The sequence below is a fragment of the Chinchilla lanigera genome, unplaced genomic scaffold, assembly GCF_000276665.1.
Source record: "Chinchilla lanigera isolate Chin_1 unplaced genomic scaffold, ChiLan1.0 scaffold00001, whole genome shotgun sequence".
Taxonomy (NCBI): Eukaryota; Metazoa; Chordata; class Mammalia; order Rodentia; family Chinchillidae; genus Chinchilla; species Chinchilla lanigera.
Window position 1 is genome coordinate 251,749 of NW_004955402.1, and position 6,601 is coordinate 258,349.

The 6,601-nt window shown below is 43.9% G+C and overlaps 1 pseudogene; it reads right to left on the reverse strand.

Annotated features, from left to right (window-relative positions):
- Positions 1-701: 701 nt before the first annotated feature.
- On the reverse strand, positions 702-1,134 carry LOC102005322 (annotated as a pseudogene).
- Between the last annotated feature and the right edge of the window lie 5,467 nt (positions 1,135-6,601).

Sequence of the window (6,601 nt, forward strand, 5' to 3'; positions counted from 1 at the left end):
GACCCTATTTCCATGTATTGAGATGTGTAACACTAGCTAGGATATTTCTTTTGCCCCTCAGTTGGCTTTAAGCAATGCAAATGGGTCTAGCTGAGGAACTGATGTGTAGCCTTTAAAGCAATGCAACAGGTCATTGACGCCCCACCTATAGCTCCCAACTAGGATGCCTCAGGGATGGAAGGTGGCGGGCTTCCCTCCAAAGGGAAAGGCACGCTCTGGACAGATGTGCGGGACATGCAGCTGATACTGTTTAATCATCTCCAGAGGCTAAGACAGCATAGAAATGCCTGGAAATGGATGGGAAAGCCTGATTCCCCTTTCCCCCGGTCCCAGAATGGAAAGTCCCACCCTCTGCCCCAAACTGACCACCACCTCTGCCTCTTGCCCTGGGGTTCATGATGGTGGCCATTCCATGGGTGTTCAGCACCTGACTGGCTTTAAAGGGGATCTGGAGGAGACCCAACTTCTTGGAGATTCTGAAAAGAGGAATGTTACCTGGACAGATGTGAGAAGTGGGTGCCAGCAGCAAATACGACAGAGATCTAGGTTTGCCAGAGTAGAGAGAAAGAAGAGACATCCAACAAACAAGTATTTATTGAGAGCACACTCAATAACTATGTGCCAGGCACTGTTCTACACTCCCAAAAGAAAAAAACAAGATAGAGGCAGCAACCAAATTGTGAAGGAGTGGGGCAGCGGAAGGCAGCTGAGGAAGTAAGGAACCTGAGGTGACAGGGGACTCCGGCTTAGGCCTCCTCTTTAGCCTCCTCCCCAAAATCCTCGGCGTCCTGCTACTGCTGGTACTGGGACACCAGGTCGTTCACGTTGCTCTCGGCCTCGGTGAACTCCGTCTCGTCCATGCCCTCGCCCGCGAACCAGTGCAGGAAGGCCCTGCGCCGCAGCATGGCCGAGAACTGCTCCGAGACGCGCTTGAACAGCTCCTGGATGGCCGTGCTGTTGCCGATGAAGGTCACGGCCACCTGGAGGCCACGCGGCGGTCGCACGCGGCTGTCTTCACGTTGTTGGGGGTCCACTCCACGAAGCAGCTGCTGTTCTTGTTCTGCACATTCAGCATCTGCTCGTCCGCCTCCTTCGTGGACATGCGGCCTGGAAGACTGCAGCCACCATGAGGCAGCGGCCGAGGCACGGCTGGGAGAGCTTGGGCACGGCGAGGGCACGGCGAGGGCGCGGTGCTGTGGGTGCTGCAGCTGCTGTGGTGGGTGAGTGGGGCCAAGCCGGGCACGAAGAAGTGCAGGTGCAGGAAGTGGCCTTGAAATTGCTCAAAGGAAGGAACAACTGGGACGAGGAAAAGAAGAAAAGAGAAAGAAGGAAGGCAATATACATATACAGCTGCAATAACTGTACTGCTGATGTCTGATGGTGTATTGGAATGAACAGTTTTTCAAGTTCGGTCGATTTTGCATGCTTATTCTGGTAATCTGAGCAACTGATTTGAAGGTAACAATATGCAATGGAGTTACCATGGTGAATTCCTACCATTTTGTCTAGTGAGACTCTGTATTACCTCTAATGTTTTATCTAATAATTATTTTCTTATTCTCTTTAATGGTTTGAGCAATCTTCCATTCTTACATCTGGTAATCTGAGCAACATAGTTAAGGATAGTGATATGTAATGTAACAACCACTGTTAATTCATATTATTTTGTCTTGAAACCCTGTATTACTTTAAATGTTCTTGCTTTGATTTGTTTATATTTGTGATACTGGTATGCTGCTACTGTTCTATTTTTTGTTTGTTTCTCATTTACTACTCTCTTTAAAATTAAAAAAAATTAAATTAAAAAAATAAAAAAGTTAGAAGTTCTCTTTTTGTATGTATAGTAGCTATATTGGTTTAAAATTATTTTCAACCAAATATGAGAATGTAGATGCTAATAAGCTCTATATAACACATGGTCTTACTTAGTCTCTTATATGTCCCAATATATTATAACACAGTAAATTAATAACAAAGGGGTGGGTCCATAAATATTTTTCTAGCCTTCTTTTATTGGGGGAGGGGGTCTCGTTATGTAATTCAGGCTGGCCTTGAAATTCCTACGGAGCCCAGTCTGGTCATGAAGTCATGATGATCCTCCTTCCTCCTGAAGTGCTGGGATTACTAGCAGGCACCACTATGCCCAGATTTCTAGACTCCTTAAAAGGTAGACTTTTACATAACTTTCTCGTATAACTTCATGTGTGTGTTTAAAAAATGATTACACATCAGCATCAGTCCTCTCAAAATCCTCCCCCTTGTTCAAACACACTTACCCCATCTTTTCTGATACTTTCTGAAGTAGTTCTGGAGGAAAGAGATCTAGATGAGAATCTGTGTCTACAAAAGGAAACGAAGAAGACTTGGAATAGTGAAAATGGACATAAATAAAACATTTTTCCTGACTTTAATTGCTTTAAAACATATTTGCTGATTAGAAAAAAAAGCAACTGATTGAATGGATGTTTCACTTAGGAAAAAAAAAAGTAGACAAATGGAAAATGGAGACTAGAGAAGAGATACAGCAACAGTGCTACCAGATGAGATCTGGCCACCACCTGTTGGAAGTGATAGCCCTCACCCACATACTTCTTAAGAATAAACATCAGAAACTGAGATTTCAAATAGGTATCCATCACCTTAAGAAAGCCAGGAAGAGCCACTAACCCAGCCTCCTACAGGAAAAGCCCCTGTTCTGTATTCATGCCTGCTTGCTACATGACTTGCTTCCCCATTTGATCCTGATTTAATCAATTTTACCTGAGCAATTATACTCATAATCCTATTGACTGATCCTATAGTTTTGTCCCATCTCATGCCCACCGTGCGAGTTCTCATCTTGTCTCACCTGGACCCACCTTATGTCATGGATTTGCTCTATAAAAAACCCTAGAAAAGGCAGGGTCCTTGGCAACCCATTTGGGACTCCTTCTGTCTCTTTCTCTCTGACAGAAGCTTTCTTCCCCCAACACATATATTCTGCTCTTAACCTTTGTTGTTCTTAAAATTCATTCTTTGATTTCAGAGAACAAGAACTTGTACTGAACATCTAGCAGGCTACCACTTCTGACAGGTGCTGGCCAGATCTCGTCTGGTAGCACTGTTGCTGTATCTCTTCTCTAGTCTCCATTTTCCATTTCCATACTTACGTTAAGGAAAAAACAAGAAACATGATCACACAAAAACCAGGCCACAAGTGATCACGTGAACTTGAGTTCTAATAACCAAAACCTAGAAAGAACACCGATGTTCTTCAGAGGACAAGTGGATCTTAAAATGCTATATCTGTGCACTGGAGTGCAACTCAGCACTAAAGAGCAGACTGTCCATGCAGCGGTCTGCACACAACTCAAGAGCCCTGTGCTGAGTGAAAAAGGAAAACCTCAAAAGGTCCATACCACGTGGTTCCTCCAGATACCACCCTCAGAGGTCAGCAGGGACCAGCAGATTGGTAGCTGTCAGAGGGTGGGGATTGGAGAGGCAATACAGAGTACAGTGGCAACCTGTGGGGCTGGCACAGGGTTGCGTTCCGATTGTTTATGATTACACAAAGCTACACAGGTGACCAAGCTTCATGGCCCTGTACACTCAAAGCAGTTCACCTCTAAATGGTGAAGTCTGACCAAGGTCTACACCTGAGCAAAGAGCACCTGCCGAGGCCACCTTCCTGGCCTGGCTTGGAGCATGCGCGGTGCTGTCTGAGATGGTATCAGCAAGGAAGTTGACCAAAGTGCGCTTGGGATGTGGTCTCCTTCTGCAGCCTCTACTGTATCTTTGCAGTTCAAGATAAGAAGTGATGAGAAAAAGTCAGTTAGAAAGATAACTGCTTAAAATAAAAATGGCATTAATAATAACCAGTATTTACCAATGATTGATGATGATAATCCCTGTAATGTGTTGGGCTCTGAATAGGACATGTGGTAGGAAATGGGTGCTGCTTACTAAACCCTTAAAGCAAACTGTTCCCCAAAGCCAGAGAAATTGCAGTTTGTAAGAATACAAATCCAACTGGAAAAATTTCTCTGGAAAGTTCTTTGAAAATTTATGTAATATCATAATGGCAAAGTCAAAATAGTTATTTCTTTTTTGTTTTAAAAATATAAATACCATTTTCAGTCATGGGCTTCCCCCACTTTTCCATTTCAGGGGACCTGTGTGGAAAAAGCTTGTGAAAAAACTTCATTTCTACTGATTTTTTTTCTGGCATTGGGAATCAAATCTCCAAATCCTGTGATTCTCAAACCTGTCACTTCGCAGTCTTCTGACTCAGCTACCTCCCAACACATCATATTCACTTTCCACTTAGACTTAGGGAAGAAATAAGTGTTTTGTAAAAATGTTACCATAATCTAAATTTATTATGATAAAATAAAAGTAAGAATATACAGGGAAACATTCTCAGTTAATTAGAATTTTCTGGAAAGATGGTCATGCTCCATGGCTTGAACTATACATTTAAAACTTAAAAAATTGCAGAAGCCCAGGGTCCACAGTTGCCTGTTAACTAAGTAGGCTAGCAATTCTAAAATGACCTTGGACTCATCCAGTTTTGTAGAAATATAGAACTTTTCTCCAGGGCCTCTCTTGGGATGAAAGTGCTTACTAGCGGACCGACACTGAAGAGCTTCCTCTGTGGGAACAGGTTACCACAAAGTCGAGGTGTTGCCTTACCTGCCTAGTGGCTCTCAAACACAAGCATCCTTGCTGTCCGACCTGTGGCCTGAGCTCACCACGGCAGTCTCACCAGTCTGTGCCCCTCATTTCTGCTCTTCCGTCACCCTTTCTGGCTTCCAAGTTTCACTGCTTTTCGTGCACCAGCCTCGAGGTCACAGCCTCTCCCCAGAACGTGGAGCAGCAGGGTGCGTGTTCTGCTATAGTCCACGCAGGAGCGGATCCCAGAGAGGGCTGCAGCTTTTGTTCAGCTGTGGTATAAATTTGACTCACATTCATCACCAGAGCTGATTTCTTTCAGCAGAGAAAAAGGCTCGGAAGCTCCAAGATTTGACAGTTTTCCTTAATTGGGGCTCCAATCACTTGTCATCCACAAAGAAATTTTGAGCAGTTGAAAAAAAGGCCTTTGGAGAATTTATTTCAAGGGGAAAAAAAGGGAAATGGATTTCTTACAAGTTATCCATGACTCAATAGCAAAAATAAGCTCGTGTTATATTGATTTTTTTTTTTTGGCACCAGAAATCAAACTCAGGACCTCATGCTTGCCAGGCAGGTGCTGTGCCACTGAGCTAAAACCCCAGCCCAAGTGCATGTTAAAAATTGACCATAAAGAGTGTTTTCTGAAATTGCCTACAGAGAGCTGCATGTCCCAGACATTTTCCTGGATATATTCAGTGAACAATTAGCTGACCAACAGATTCATATTTTATATTCTTATGGAGCACTCAAAATTTTGTATTGCTGAAGAAATAAAGATTGAGAAATTAGCAAAATTATTTTTTAATTTGGAGAAATAAAGTCTAGTATTCCTCATACTCCACTAAAGAATGGTTCCTCCTTTGGATCTGGACTGTAACACTGCAGCCTGCAGATAGGTTACAAGCGGTGCTCTGTGGAGTTCTTGCCCACCCTTTACCCCGGCGCAATCTCCTCAAGTGACATCAAGTCTGACTTCACGTCTCCCTACGTGTTCTACTCACCCAACCTCAGTATCCGCCCACATGTTCTCACAGGTCCACTCCTTGAATATACACACCAGAGTCTTCCCTAAGCTCCTGTGCCTCTCTGTGACTATCAGGTGAAGGCATTCCCTTCTGCCATCTCCCTGATGATCCAAGAACCGCTCCCCTAGCCCATCAGACCAGTTTCTCTACTACATCTTTGTAGTACAGTATACATCTTTGGTGCCTGTAAAGCCCCTTTGTCTCCATCAGCGTTCCAACATCTCATCCCCATGATAGCAGTCTCTCCACTGGAGCACACATAGGCCTCCTTCCGGATACCAAGTCTCTCAGAAGCATTTGCTTCTCTAATTTTCCAGAGATCACCTGAAAAACACATCTGATCATATCCAGTTTCTGTTTCAAACACTTTAAACTTCTGAAGGCCTGATGACACTTGGTGCCTACAACCCTGACTCTGTATAACTTCATGCTCACATCTACCTGGGGGGTCACATAGTCCCATGACCCAAAAGCTAACCCTAAACCCAAAGCTACTGAAATACTAACTCTACCCCTACCCAAACCCTGCTCCAACAATAACTATAAACCCTAAATGCTAAACACTAACTCAAACCCTAATCCTGCCTTAAACCTAATTCTAATGCTAATCTTAAATCTAACCCTAACCATGACACTCTAAACCTAACCATAAATCAAAACACCTAACCCTAAACAGTAACCTTAACTCTACTACGGGCTGTAAAACTGACTCAAACGCTAACCATAAGCCAAGAGAGTCCAATCCTCCTGTTTTACTTTCACTACACTGTTCTTCTTTGGTCCTCAACCTCTGGCCTGTCTGAACCTAAACCTAACCCTAAACCTAAGCACAACCCTAACCCTAACCCTAACCCTAACCCTAACCCTAACCCTAACCCTAACCCTAACCCTAACCCTAACCCTAACCCTAACCCTAACCCTAACCC